Genomic DNA, 14,239 nt, shown 5'->3' with positions numbered 1-14,239 from the left:
TTTTAAACTGGAGTCTCACTCTGTCCCCCAGACTGGAGTGCAGTGGCACGCTTCCAGCCACTGCAGCCTTGACCTGCTGGGCTCCAGGTGATCCTTCCGCCTCAGCCTTCCAAGTAGCCAGAACTACTGGCACACGCTATCATGCCCGGCTAATTTTTTTATTTACTGTGGAGATGAGGTCTCACCAAGTTGCCTGGATGCAGGCTCAGGTAATCCACTCGCCTCGGCCTCCCAAAATGCTGGGATTACAGGCTGAGCCACTGAGACTGGCCTCATCTCTACAATAAATCAAAAAAAGTATCCAGATGTGCTGGCGCATACCTGTAGTTCCAGCTACTTGGAAAGCTGAGGTGGAAGGATTACCTGAGCTCAGCAGGTCAAGGCTGCGGTGACTGTGAGCATGCCACTGCACTCCAGCCTGGGTGACAGAGTGAAACTCCAACAATAAATAAATGAAATATTATTTTGTGAAACTTTGATGAATGTGTGTGAGAGAGAGTGATTGAGTGTGTGTGTGTACGTGTTGTGTGTGTGTGTGTGTGTGTGTGTGTGTGTGTGTGTGTGTGTGTGTGTATAAGCATGAACTCTGGGGTGGTAATATAAAGGGTATGTCTTATTGTGGGCTACTATAATTTGAATGTTTCTGTCTTCTCCAAAATTTACATTAAATCTTAATCCCCAGTATAATAGTATTAGCAGTGGAGCCTTTGAGAGGTAATCGGGTCATGAGGTCTCCACCCATGGAAATGGATTAACACCTTATAAAAGAGGCTTTACACAACCTTCATGCCCCTTTTTGCTCTTCTGCCTTCCAACATGTGAGGATGTCAACAAGAGAAGAAGTCATCAAGGGAAGAGGCCACTCACAAGACACTGAACCTACTAGCACTTTGATCTTGGACTTTTTAGCCTCCAGGACTATTCTTTATAAATTTCTGTTCTTTATAAATTACTCTGTTTCAGGCTTTTTGTTATAACCGCATAAACAGACTAAAACATGAACCATAGTCAAAACCCTTTGAAAGTCACTAAACTGGTGTCATGGGCACATAGATAAGTCACCCAGATGTCACGTCAAGGAAAATCTTGGTGCCCAGTTGCCAGGAACACTGTTATCAGGCATCTTCAACTATCAGCAGCATTGCTTCTTCTGCAGAAAGCCACCTTACACCTTGCTTAAGGTCTTATTTTTCCTAGGGTGTCCCACATCTGACTATCGACATGAGGGGAAAAAACCAGGCTATTCTACTCCAGACCACAGCAACTATGAAAGGCCATGTTAAATGCACAGCTACCCATGGGGTCAACCAAGGTTGTTTTTCAGCTCTGCACAGCAATTCCCCCTCTGCCCAGTCCTGCTTTCTTTCTCCCTCTTCCACAGATATGGGTGCCAAGCCACTTCCTAATAAACATCTGCTACCCAGAGAACTCAACTTGTGATAGCCAGTTGATGGAGTAGCAAGCATTATTGGCCAAGTCAGTTGAAAAGGTCAAGCTTAGGATAAACAAACATCTTTACATAAAATAGGATGCTTGATTTTCAAAGGAACTGCACATTCAAAAGCTAACATTGTGATCATACTCTGGTGACCCAATTAGTTACTGATGCATTTGATCAAAATGAGCACATCCATTTCTTAACAGTGGTTAGTTGGTTACCATTTTTCCCTCAACTTGCACAGCTGTCTTATCTCAAAGGAGGTTTGCTGAAGTGACTGCAAATAGTTCTTCATTTCTTCTGCCAGCTCTACTTGCTTTAATCCCATCCTGGCAGCTTTTTCTTTTCTTTTCTTTTCTTTCTTTGAATCTCACTCTGTCACCCAGGTTGGAGTGCAGTGGCACGCTCATGGCCTCCACAGCCTTGATCTGCTGGGCTCAGGTGATCCTTCCGCCTCAGTCTTCCAAGTGGCTGGAACCAGAGGTGTGTTTCACCACACCCAGCTAATTTTTTAAAATGTGTTCTAGAGACAAGGTCTCATCATGTTTCTCAGGGGTCTCAAACCCCTGAGCTCAGGCAATCCTCTGGCCTCCACATTCCAAAGTGCTGGGATTACAGGTGTGAACCACTGCGTCCAGCCCTGGCAGCTTTTTAGCTAATCTTGCTATCCTTTGTCTTACAAATATGCCCACATCAAAGCAAATGTGAAACAGCAAGCATCATTAATGCCATCCAAAACGGGGAGGTGGGAGTGGAAGATATTAGTAGTGAATCACTCGAGTAACTTGTGATAAATACCATCCAAAGAGAAATGTTGCAAAAGCTGTCTAATATTTGGGCTGTGTTTTCCGAGAAAAATCACATAAAATTCTCACAGCAGGTGACGTATTCTTATAAAATGGAATATTATCTTTTTTCTAGAACATAAATAGTGGCAACAGAACCTGATTTAATCATTCTAATTTGTTCAGATCAGTTTTTAAAAGGTGGAGAAGGATCTATTGATTCTAGTTTTAATTTTTTTAATTAAAGTGTTTGTTGGAACATATGAACAATTTTCAGCATCACTAATAATCAAGGAAATGCAAATTAAAACCACAGTGAGATACCACCTTACACTAACCAGAATGGCCATTGTTAAAAACAAAAACCAATAGACATTGGCACGGATGTGGTAAAAGGGAACGCTTATACACTGTTAGTGGGAGTGTAAATCAGTACAACCTCTATGGAAATTGGTATGGAAATTTCTCAAAGAACTAAAAGTAGATCCACCATTTGATGCAGCAATCTCACTACTAGGTATCTACCCAAAGGAACAGGGGTTATTATATAAAAAAGACACTTCTACCCACATGTTCATCCCAGCACAACTCCCAATAGCAAAGATGTGGACTCAAGCTAAATGCCCATCAACTGATAAGTGGCTAATGAAAATGAGACATATATATAATAGATATCACATATATGTAAATATATATATATATATATATATATGTATATATATATATATATATATATATATATATATATAATGGAATACTGTCCAGCATAAAAATGAATGAAATAATGTCTTTTGCAGCAACTTGGATGGAATTGGAGACCATCATCCTAAGTGAACTAACAGAGGAACAGAAAACCAAACAACACATGTTCTCACTTGTAAGTGGGAGCTAAAATAAGGATCTGCAGAGGCATTGAGAATGGTATAATGAACATTGGAGACCCAGAAGGAGAGGAAGGGAGGGAGTGGAGGAAAGAAAAAAAATCACCTACCAGGTACAAGGTGCACAGGTGAAAGTGGAGGGAACACTTAGAGCCCAGACTTCTTTGCCACTACACAAGGTAACCATGAATCCAAAAACTTTCTGTACCCCCATAAAGCACAGAAATAAAGAGAAAAATATGTCTGTTGGTGGCTCATACCTATAATCCCAGAGGCCAAGGCAGTAGAACCACTTGAGCCTAAAAGTTTGAGACCAGCCTGAGTAACTAGTAAGACCTCATCTCTACAAAAAATAAAAAAATATTACCAGTGTGTAGGGGCACATGCCTGTAGTCCCAGCTACTTAGGAGGCTTTCACAGGCAGATTGCTTGAACCCAGAAGTTGAAGGCTGTGGTGAGCCATGATCATGCCACTGCACTCCAGCCTGGGCAACAGAGTGAGACTGACTTAAAAATAAATACATAAAAAATAAAATAAAATGAATTGTTTGTTATCCTGCTGTCATACAGAATATTTCTAACATCTTGATCTAACTCTGAGACTCCCCCATTTATTTTCTTCCTCAAGTACATTTTGGGTATGTGTTTTTCTAGATAAGAATCAACAGTGGTAGGCAGATTAAATGTAAGGGGAAAACTGTTTTTAACAAAAGACAGATAAATCAAAGAATTTATAAGTAGAAAAATTTCCAAGTAAGGACAATAGCAAAGTAATGTAAACTTGGTGAGAACATGTCTCCAATGTCCATTATAGCTCTCCAGTTGAATATAATTATTGTATAAACTTCAGCAAAGATTAGCATGCTCACATTTCTTTTCATTTTATTTCCAGAGAAAACTGATGGACATTTACTATAGTCTTTTTTTTTTTTCTTTAAGTAAAGTGAGAAAGAAAGATTAACAAGTAGCAGTGAATCTGTTGTGCTTTCCATAAAATGAAGTTTATTTCCTTCCATTCTTGGAAAACACTCAGAGAGGAGATGGAACACCAGGAGGGTCTGGTTAAGGGGAACAGGGTAATGAGTTTTTGACCAAAGCCCAAAGCCACAATATGAATGAATTAGAGGAAACAGCTGCAGTCCAGGGTCTCTCAATAAAGGGAGGCAGGGATTCTGTGTGACCTGGCATTCACAGTGTCTCCAGTGGTCAGCCAGATTTCTTTGTTTCTCGTGCATTTTCTGTGCTGGGAATGTTCCCCTGGCTTTTTAGCCTTCCCTCAGACCTGTCACTCCACTTCCGAAGTGCAGCCACTTTGGCCCCCTGAAGTGGTGACACCAAAGAGGGTCCATCTGCCTTTTCTTTTACATGATAAATAAAGCCGTTGTCTACAACAAAATGACTAAAGAGGCCTGGAGACAGATTGCAGGTTGAAGGAAGACCCTTAAAGATCTGCTTGCAGACAACCCACGGAATGAGAAAAAATATTTGTAAGCTATACATTGGACAAAGGCCTAATATCCAGGATCTACAAGGAACTCAAAGGAATTGAAAGGGGAAAAAAACATTAAAAAGTGGGCAAAGGGCATAAACAGACACTTTTCAAAGGATAACATACAAGCAGCCAACACACACATGAAAAAATGCTGAGCCTCACCAATTATCAGAGAAATGCAAATCAAAACTACAATGAGATACCGCCTCACACTGGTAAGAATAGCTATGGAGACAGGAAACAGCTAGAGAAAGGCTAGGCAGGCAGACAGGCCAGTCCTCAGGTAACAATGTAGCGAACTCCCAGCCAGAAGATCTTTGAAGGCTGAACCAGGAAAGCTGCTGGAAAAAGGCAAGACTCCCAAGCTGAGACACCCAGGGGGCTAGGCTTGACAGCCCACCTGACAAGCAACACTCTCAGGGCCTGGCTTACCAACCCATCAGAGCCAACACTTCTGGGGCTAGGCTTACCAGCCTCTTGAAATGACCCTCTCTGGGGCTTGACTGGCTGACCCATTGAGCTGAGTCTCTTGAAGCCCTGGCTGACCTGAAAAATCTGCATCACTATCATTAATAAGTCAAAAGACAGTAAGTGCTGGCACGGCTACGGAGAAAAGGGGTCACTTCTACACCATTGGTGGAACTGTAAGTTAGTTCAATCGCTATGGAAAGCAGTGTGGAGATTCCTCAAAGAACTAAAAATTGAGTTCCATGTGATCCAACAATCCCTCTTTGGGAATCTACCGAGCGGGACATAAATCGGTCTACCAAAAAAGAAACCTGTATGTGTATATTTATTGCAGCACTATTCACAATAGCTAAAACATGGGACCAACCCAGATGCCAAACAAAAGTGGTCTGAATACAGAAAATCTGGTACATACATGATAGTATATTATGCAACCATAAAGAAGAACAAAATCATGGCCTTCTCAGTGACTTGGATGCAGCTGGAGGCCATCATACTAACTGAACTATCACAGAAACAAAGAACTGAATACTGCATGTTTTCACTAATAAGCAGACCTTGAACACTGGTCACACTAGGACAAGGGTGGGATCAGCAGATGCTGGATACTGCTAGGGAAGGGAGGAATGGAGGAGGGATGAGGGGCTCATGGCGACACCCTGGGTACCGGTCCACTATTAGGGAGAGAGAGGGTCATCTAGAAGCCCAAGCTTCACCTGCATACAATCTACTTACGTTGTAAATCTTCACTTGTACCCCACAACTTGCAGATGGGAAGACAGACTAACTTGCAAGAGCTAGACAGCCTCTAGAAGATGAGTTCTTCTCTTTGGGAGCTCTGGTCCTATGGGCTGTGTTCACTGAGAACAGGGGTAAAACAATAATTTTGGTGTGATTAAACTGAAACAGTACTCACACCCATCACCCGACCCTCTCAGAAACAGAAGAATCACTCTGTTCCAGATGAAGGACAAATGAGTAATATTCCTTCTGTTTAAGTTCTGACCTCTAGGCCAGATGTATAACTTTAGGCTTTAATCATATAGTCTTTTCTTCCATCATAAGACTGTTCCCTTTACTTGATGTCTTGGATTCATCAAGGCAACCAGTAGCCTCAGAGATTATCTATTTCTGCAGCTAGAAGCCTTCACGGATGAAATACAGCCTTCTCACAGTGTCTTTTGAATACTCTGACGACAGACAGTTGAGTTTTTAGGGGGTGGTCTATTGCTGCTACTACTTCCAAAGTACAAATTTCAGGTCACTCTACTTGCCAAGAGGGAAATGTCAAAGACTCCACTTACATGGTACACCTCTAGATACTCAAAAATAAATACAACAAAGAATGAGACCATCTAAGCTAAAAATAAATAGTTCAGCCATATTAACTCTAGTCACACTGTTTGACAACTATCTGATGTCCTGTCAATGAAAGATAAAACATTCACACGTTGGCATCTGTGAAAGGCAACATTACAGACTTGGATACACACTTATAAATAACAAATGATGTGTCATAATTTAATGGAAAATTTGGCACTGGTACCAGGGTGAAGTTATTATTCTAGCTTTTGGTACCATTTATGCTCTTTTCACATGATTTGTACATGCCATGCCTCAAAGTCTTTCAGTGGATTTCTTTAAGTGGATTCCAAACGGTTTAAATTAAAAATCTCTCCAAGAGAAAACAGCTTAATCCTTCTCTAATTATATGACCTGATTGTGAACTGTGAACATTAAATGATGTTAATTAGTAGGACAGGCTGGGAATAAGAGGAGCAGTAGAAAGTCTTTGTTTTTTTACCCTTTCATCTCCCATTAGTCACTTTCCTGTGAATACTCTTGTTTGTCTCTCAAAAGGAATTTTCAAAGTACGTGGATTTCTTACTTTTCCACTTGTCTAAATAGTAAGTATAATCCAGACCGGATCATTTCCATTCTCTTTAATGTTAAAAAATAAAATAAGGCCAGGTGCAGTGGCTCAAGCCTATAATCCTAGCAATTTGGGAGGCTGAAGCAAGTGAATTGCCTGAGCCCACAGGTTCGAGAAAAGCCTGGGCAAGTTGGTAAGACTTCATCTCTACAATAAATCAAAAAATTAGCCAGGGGTGGTGGCACTTCCAACTACTTGGAAGGCTGAGGCGGAAGGATCGCCTGAGCCCAGCAGGTCGACGCTGGGTTGACCATGAGCGTGTCACTGCACTCCCGCCTGGGTGATGAAGTGAGACTCCAACTCAAAAAATAAGTAAATAAATAAATATTAATTAATTAAATAAAATAAAAGTAGACATTCTCAAGAACATCATGGCAGTTTATTTACATAGTGTAACAACATTATTTAGCTTAGAAAAAAATATCACGAAAGCATGTGTTCATTTTCTATTAGGGCACAACAAATTACCCGAAGTCTTAACAACTTAAAACAATGAACTCTTATTACCTCACCCATTATTTGAGGGTCAGGAATCCAAAAGTAGCATATAAGCATATTTTGGAGATACTGCGGGTTCAGTTCCAGCTCACCACAATAAAGTGAATATCACAATAAGAGGAGTCACAATTTTGTTGTTTCCCAGTGCATATGAAAGTTATGTTTACACTATGCTGTAGTCTGATAAGTACACAGCAGTATTATGTCTAAAAAATAATGTTCACATCTTTATTTTAAAATAAATCGCTAAAAAAAAGAATGCCAACGATCATCTTAACTTTCAGTACGTGGTGATCTTTTTGCTGGTGGAAGTTCTTGCCTTGTTGCTGAGGGCTGCTGACTGATCCGGGTGGTGGTTACAAAAGGTGGAGGTGGCTGTGACTATTTCTTAAACAAGACAAGACAGTTTTCCACATTAATTGATTCATCCTTTCATGACTGATTTCTCTGTGGCATGTGATGCTCTTTGATAGCATTCTATCCATAGCAGAACTTTCAAAATGTGAGACAATTCTTTTAAACCCTGTCACTGCTTTATCAATTCAGTGTATCCTAAATCCTTTTAAATCACCAAGAGTAGATCCCATGTCAAGAAACCACTTTCTTTGCTCGTCCATAAGAAGCAATTCCTCATTTGTTCAAGTTTGATAACGAGATTGCAGCAATTCAGTCACATTTTAGGATCTCCTAATTCTAGTTCTCATACTATTTCCACCACATCAGCAGTTATTTCCTCCACTGAAGTCTTGAACTCCTTAAGATCATCCTTGAAGCTGGGAATTAACTTTTTCCAAACTCCTCTTAATGTTGCTATTTGGATCTTCTCCTAAGAATCATGAATGTTCTCAATGGTATCTAGAATGGAGACTTCTTTCCAGAAAGTTTTCAATTTACTTTTCCCAGATCCATGAGAGGAATCATTATCAGCCTTGCAAAATATATTTCTTAACTAATAAGAATTGAAAGTTGAAATTACTCCTCCTTGACCCATGGAGTACAGAATGGATATGTTAGCAGACACGAAAACAACATCACTCTCTTTGTATATTTCCATCAGAGCTCTTGGATAACCAAGTTTATTGTCAATAAGCAATACTATTTTGAAAGAAGTTTCATCACCATGTGAACCTATTTATACAGCTTGATGATCCTCAAAACATGGAAGCTAATTTCCCCCAGAATGACAATATAGGAGGCATGAACAATGTCTTTTATAGCCTAGCCCTGAAAATCGCACACCACCATTTCTGTCATATTCTTTTTGTCAGAAGCAAAGTAGCTAGTTCAACCCATACTCCATCTTTTGACTTTATGATCATATTTTCAAACTACCACAGAGGGAAATCCTATGTGTAGGTCAGTTATTTCAACAATCTCCTATACAAAATCTGAAATCCCATCCAATAAATAAGGCAATGACTTATACTACCATTAAAAAAAAAATCCATGTGGCAACATGGATGAATCTTGAGGTCATTATGCTGAGTGAAATAAGCCACTCACAGAAGGAAAAATACAGCATGACTCCACTTACACAAGGTATCTAAAGTAAATAAACACATAGAAGCAGAAAGTAGAATGGTGGTTGCCAGAGACTGCCAGGAGGTTGACATGGAGAGTGGCCAATTCAATGAGTATAAAGTTTAAGTTATGCAGGATAAACGAGTTCTAAAGATCTGTTGTACAACGTCGTACATATGGTTAACAATACTATACTAGACAGTTAGAATTTTGTTAAAAGGGTAGATCTCATCTGTTCTTACCCAAATAAAAAATAATAATTAGGTGACACAGTAAGAAGTAGATGATTCACTGTAAGAAGTTACTCTGGGTGATTTTCCCATGGTTAATATAGCTACAGGTAAATCATTATATGTGTTAGAACTTCCAGAAGATTAACGTTTTTAAAAATGTATAATGAAAATTATTAACGGGACCTAACAACTATGAAGCGCTTTTTTTTTGTTGAGTTGGAGTTTCACTCCATTGCCAAGGCTGGAGTGCAGTGTCACGCTTACAGTCACCCCAGCGTCGTCCTGCTGGGCTCTGGCTATCCTTTCACTTTAGCCTTCCAAGTAACCAGAACTATAGGCGTGCACTACCACACCCAGCTAATTTTTGATTTATTGTAGAGATGAGGTCTTGCCAAGTTGCCTGGGCTGGTCTCGAACCCATGGGCTCAGGCAAGCCACTTACCTCAGCAATCCACTCGCCTCGGCTTTATAGGCTGAGTCACTGAGCCTGGCCACTGCCCTCTATCTTTAAAGTATCTTTTCTCTCAAGCCTCCTGCCTCTCTTGTGATTACATCAAGTCCATGCATAACCCTCCTATCTCATGATTGTTAACTTAATCACATCTGCAAAATTCTTTCTATCATGAAAAATAGCATCTTCACGGATTCCAGGAATGAGGATATGGATACCTTTGGGCAGGGAAATTATTCTGTGTACCACAACAAACTTTAGGTGGATATCTGAGTGAATTCAATTGTGGAAAATACCCTGATAGATTTAGTTAGCACCATGTAAAAAAAGACTTAAGTAAATGTTACCTATGTTAACACATAACCAGTGAACAAAATTATTGATTTGAACATTAGAACATCTTGTCCAAAATCAAACCCTGTGAGACCAATATCAAGTTTGCCTTCAATACTTGTTTAAAGTTAACTTACTGGATAAACTGGAATTGAAGCCTGAAATATGTGCAGATAACTCTCTCAAAACATCTATTCCTTTCACCACCATCTCCACACTATCTCCACCACCTCACAAGGGATGAGGAAATATAAACAGCATTGAACAGTGCTCATTCTGAAATATATGAAGTTTGCCAAAAAAACTCCCAATATCTTTGAGACTGGAAAACAGCTTTGCATACACTGGAATCATAGAACTTATGGAGTGTGATGGGACCTAGGAAATTCAAAAATGATGACGTTCTTTCCACACTTTCATGTCTCCCCCACACCCCCACCCCACACCCCACCCCACCCCCATTTTCTGTATGACAACTTTAATAATCAGAGAGATGAATATTCTTTTAATGACTTAGTAGTGTTTGACAATGGCAGAGCCTGGCCTAGTGGGCAGTTCTACAGGCTCTTAATCCAACAAATTTTATCACATGCCCAAATCTATTCCTTTTTCTTTAAAAAAAAATATGATGCGTGTAAAGGTTGTATACAGCATGGGGCAATGCTAAGAAGAACTGCCATGTTTTGAGAAACTGTGCCAGCTTCTGTGAGAGACACCTTTAAATATAGTATCTCCCCAGATTTTCTACTTCAGCAGGGGAAGATGCATTATCCTTGCTTCTACGTTGAAAAAAAAGATAACAGATTTTTAGAAAAGCACAAAAACTTGGCCCAAGTCAGAATGCTAAGATGTGACCTAGGTCTCTCCTTTCAAAAACAAAACTCAAAAACAAATTCTCACCACATTTTTGAAGAAAAAAATAAAGAAATAGGCAAGTCGAGGATAGACAATCTCAAAATGTCTGTGATATAACACATTTTGAGAAGAGATTCTAACCAATTTTATACATCAAAAATAACAAAACCAGGGTTTATAGATTAGTAATTCAACAAAGACTCATCTTATGTGCCAAGTGCCATCTGTATAAGCTGTAAATGAGACAAATTGGGTCCCAATCTTATTTAGTAATTAAATCATAAAATTTCAGGTAGTGATTCATATGTTTTAAATCATGTAACTTCAGCAAGGTAGGAAGGGAACAGAGGGCTGTAGAGAAAAAGACTTTAAATGAGATAACGCCTGAGAAGCAATCTGAATGATGTGAATGAAATAGACATGAAAGGGCTTTGGCCTCAAGTGTCCCAGGCAGTGGGAAAAGTTGCACAAAGATTCAGACGCAGGCAGCTGAAGGCAATAAGAAATCCAACGTGAGTGGAAGCCAACTGGGCCAGGGCAGGTCGTGGGACATTAGGCAAGGACTTGTTCATGGATGGTCTCCTAGGTCATGGAAAATTCTCGGGCTTTTACCCTGAATATGATGCAAAGTCGTTGGAAAGCATGGATCCAGAGGCCAAAATGACTAAATTTACAATTTAATAGATTGAAATCTGCCCTAAAAAAAAACAGTGCAGGTGGGCAAATATGCAAGTAGGGTGACCAGGTAGCTAGCTTTTGCAGTAGTCCAAGTCAGAAATAGTAGTGGCTAAGATGAGGCAGTAACTGTGGAAGGTGTGAAAAGTGATTCGATTCGGAACACAGTTTAAGGTAGGACCAAAGGACTAGCTGGTGGATTGAACTGGACTATGAAAGAAGGAAAAAAAATTAGATGATCCCTAGCTTTTTAGCCTAAGAACATGAATGAATATAAATACAAATACCATATAGTGAAGAAGCAAGAGAAGGGAAAGAAAAAATTTTGAGATAAGAAGGTGAACTTCAAGAGTCCTGTTTTGCATATGATAATTTGACATATGTAATTAATTTTACATGTTAATTTGACATATGTAACATAATTTTACATATGTTAATCTGTCAAATAGATGCCAAAATAGGAAAAAGGAGTAAATAAATATATGCATGAGTGTGGGACTCAAAGGAAAGGTCAGGAGAGGAGATGAGAACACAGGGTTCATCAGCATTAAATGGTACCTGAAACCATGAGATGTGGATGAGCTCACCTGAGAAGTACAGTCAGAGAGGAGAAACATGCTCCAATATTCAGAAGTTGGGAAAAACAAGAGGCCCACTGAAAGGATCAGGAAGGAACAAACAATGGATCAGAAGGAAAACTATGAGCTGGTACGGTGGCTCAAGCCTGTAATCCCACTTTGGGAGGCAGAGGCAAGAGGATTGCCTGGGCCCACGGGTTCAAGTCCAGCCTGGGCAACTTGGTGAGACCATGTCTCTACAACAACAACAACAAAAAAAAAAATTAGCCAGGTGTGATGGCACACACCTGTAGTTTCAGCTACTTGGAAGGCTGAGGAAGAAGGATCATCTGAGCCCTGCAGGTAGAGGCTACAGTGACCGTGAGTGTGCCACTGCACTCCAGTCTGGGTGACAGAGTGAGTGAGACTCTGACTCAAAAAATAAATAAAAAGAAGGAAAACTGTGGGAATCTGGTGTCTCATAAGACAAATGAAGAAAATATGAATAAGAATAAAGGAGATTTTTCTTTCATGGAAAGGCACAGTGAGAGCAGCAGAAAGAGCAGAGGAGTTTAGGAGTGGGAGACGGGGTATGGACAAGAACTTTCCCACTGAATGCCTTCTAAACACTTATATTTCCGCCCACCATCTTATGTTTCTGCTGCTGCTCTACCCCACAGAAGTCCTCTTGGTTTGGTTCCTGGGGAACATGGTGACAAAAGGCATTATTAATTCTATGTCTCATACTTGGTATAGGTACCATTACCTATTATCTGTATTGTTGCTGCAGTCCCTGCTTACACATAGAAAACAAATTGATGCAACATGTCATCCAAACCACCAAAGTGATGGCAACACCTCCTCCCTACCCCACTCCCAAGAGGCTCAGCGACCATCACAGAAAGAAGTGGACACACGCGATTGCAAGAGTCAGATGAGAGGGTGCAGTGTGAAGACAAAAGTGACTCCAACTTGAATGCCAATCCGCCATGTAGACTTCTGATTAACCCCAATCCTGTGAATGTCTCCTGATTTCTACTGTATTTACTGTCCCTAGTGTATAACATGTACTCCTGCTTTTAGAACAAAGCAACCTGGATTTTATCACACAAGTTATAGGTTATAACCCATGTTGTGTTATTGCCTATTCTGGAGGATTTCCTCTAACTGGGGCACACATTCTTTTCCGGTGGTCTATAAGCCTTGGTCTGGAGGGTAACAGTGTGGAGATCTGCCTGTCTTAAGACTGCCCAAGACTACACTTCTGCCTGTAAGTTCCTTCAATCAATCACCCAAAATCCACAAACTGGGTTTGTCTGCCTACACCTTTGGTTTCTCAGCATCTCTGGCACTGGACATCACTTTGTATACATGACCCTACCATGGAACACTGGGTTGTATCAGGAGTGGTATGACATGGGTGACTGGATAGCATGGACTTCTGGTGGTAGCCAAGGTTGTCCAGACTGTTTTTTAGTTTGAATATATATCATGATTAGTTGAAGGCATGGAAAGATAATACTCTATTTACAATTATGAATTATGCCGAATATAATTACTCATCTTTATCATAAAAATCCCAGCTTGTGAAATGCTTAGGAATTGTAGTCTTCTGATAAACTAAATTTTCTGGGTAGCCTCCAAACAGAGTTTCAACTTTCAAATTATCCTCAAATATAGCTGGGCTTTGTTATTCAGTGTACTTCACTGTGTGAAAATGAACATTGGCTAATAGTTTTTCTAAGTAAGTATCATTGCTCAACTAGAGGTGGTATAATTACCTTGTAGGCCACCCTAGCTTTTAGATACAGGGAAAATCGAATTAAAATTGATATCTAAGGCAGCTCTTAGACAGGAGTACACGGTTTAAACAAGCATACATCAGAATAAATCCTGGTGCTCAGAAAAGTAAAGCAAATCCCAGCATGAACCGTTTGCCTTGGTACGTGCAAGTGACTAGCACATGGCTCTATGCACTAGTTGGAAGTGCTTTCTCGGATCAGGTGACTTGGTAAAGGTATGGCTACCAACCGCTATAGTTAGCCCCAAAGAATCTCCCTGAGGACCGGAAACTAGACTAAATGGGAGGTGACAAAAAGAAGTGCCAAGGAAGCCAGGC

This window comes from Carlito syrichta, unplaced genomic scaffold (assembly GCF_000164805.1).
Source record: "Carlito syrichta isolate Samal-C Ts95f unplaced genomic scaffold, Tarsius_syrichta-2.0.1 Scaffold312189, whole genome shotgun sequence".
NCBI lineage: Eukaryota > Metazoa > Chordata > Mammalia > Primates > Tarsiidae > Carlito > Carlito syrichta.
The sequence above is the reverse complement of the archived record's forward strand: the minus strand, read 5'-3'. Positions refer to the sequence as shown.